At 44.6% G+C, this 1,658-nt stretch overlaps 1 pseudogene; it reads right to left on the reverse strand.

The window, feature by feature from the left end:
* Positions 1-321: 321 nt before the first annotated feature.
* Positions 322-1,247, reverse strand: LOC143645212 (olfactory receptor 52N4-like; annotated as a pseudogene).
* Between the last annotated feature and the right edge of the window lie 411 nt (positions 1,248-1,658).

Consider the following 1,658-nt stretch of genomic DNA (forward strand, 5'->3'; position numbering starts at 1 on the left):
CTCCCTTCTCTGAACTACTTTCACTTGAATCCAGGTCAGTTAAACTCTTAATTAGTTCTTAATTCTCTGATGCATTTATCTTATCAAATTAAGTAAATCATAAACTTTTAGAAGAAAAGGATATCAAAAAAATTACTTGCTGATCAATCAAATGAGATTCCCCAGCCCTTCTCATTTTCCATCCCAAAATTTAATACCCCAGGCACCAGAATAGATTTCCCAACTTCTATATACTGTCAGTGTAACTTTATTTGCTCTCCCTTCACTCTCTCTACCAGATGTATTATTTGGGCTGTGGGAGTCCCACCCCACAAGGGAGGGTCAACTTGGACCCTGAGGTCCGATGGCTGGGAGCAAACCTAAAGTGGGGTCAATCCGTTTGGGGCTCAGAATTTTGACCAGCTGCTCCCAGATCTGCTTGGTCTTAACCCCATAGACAATGGAGTCCAGTGCTGGAAGAAAGAGCAAGTAAAGACTTGCAAAGGACGACCTTCGTGGCAGAACCTGTGGGTGGCCCAAAGCACTGTTTGACCACAGAAAGAAAACAAGGTCCATATAAGAAAAGAATGACACAGACATGAGCCACGCATGTGCTGCCTGCTTTAACATGTGCCTCGGATGAAGGAAAATGTAATACGGTCTTCACAATCTGTCCATAGGAGTAAGCAATAAAGGTCACATCCCCCACACCAAGAAAGATTGCTGTAGCAAAGGCATAGAGGTTGTCCACAGCCATGGCCCCACAGGCCAGCTTCACCACAGTCATATGCTCACAGTACATATGGGCAATAAGGCGTGAGCCACAGTAGGACAGCCAATGAGCCAGGCTTGGAAAAGAAATGGTTAAACCCACATTTCACAGCACCACCAGGCCTCCGATCTTAATCATCACTGGATTAAGGATGGTAGCATAACATAGTGGGATACAGTTGGCCACTAAGCAGTCCAGGGCCATGGCCACCAGCACCCCGGAATCCATAGCAGAAAATATATGCAAGAAGAACATCTGGGAGAGATAAGAGTTGGAGCTGTTGGCTATAGCAACCAAACCAGAAAACGGATAGCCTCTTGGGCAGAGTGGAGGAGTGGACCAGGTCAACAAAGGAGAGCATGGTGAGAAAGAAAAATATGAGCCGAGGAAGACTGCCTTCAATCTGGGTGACGAAAAGCAGGACACCGTTCCCAATCACTACCAAGAAGAACATGAAGCAAAAGAGAAGTGATATCCGAATGTGGGTAGCAGTCATCCTGAGATGCCAGCCAAGAAAAAGTGTGCGGGAACAAAGGAGAATCATTGGAAAGAATCACAGTCATCATATCACTTAGAACAGTGAAGGTCCACTGAAGAGAAAGGCAGGCAGGTTAGATTCAGTGATGCAGAGGTTGGAGCTCAGGATATATGGTCTCAACTAAAACCACTATTACCCCCACCATAACTACCACTCGTACCCGCAGGCTTAGAAAACAGCCTGAAGTAATTTCCTATTTAATCAATATTTCTGCAATATATTTAAAGCAGAAGAGGCAAGTCAAATATCCTACTATAAGCACAAACTGAGTTATAACCAGATTTAAATGGATGCTTGCATTCCCAAACTCCATGTACTGGTCCATGATGTAATCAACACTGACCTCAGATGGTCCCCTAGTCTTACCCT

The sequence above is a fragment of the Tamandua tetradactyla genome, chromosome 8, assembly GCF_023851605.1.
Source record: "Tamandua tetradactyla isolate mTamTet1 chromosome 8, mTamTet1.pri, whole genome shotgun sequence".
Classification (NCBI taxonomy): Eukaryota; Metazoa; Chordata; class Mammalia; order Pilosa; family Myrmecophagidae; genus Tamandua; species Tamandua tetradactyla.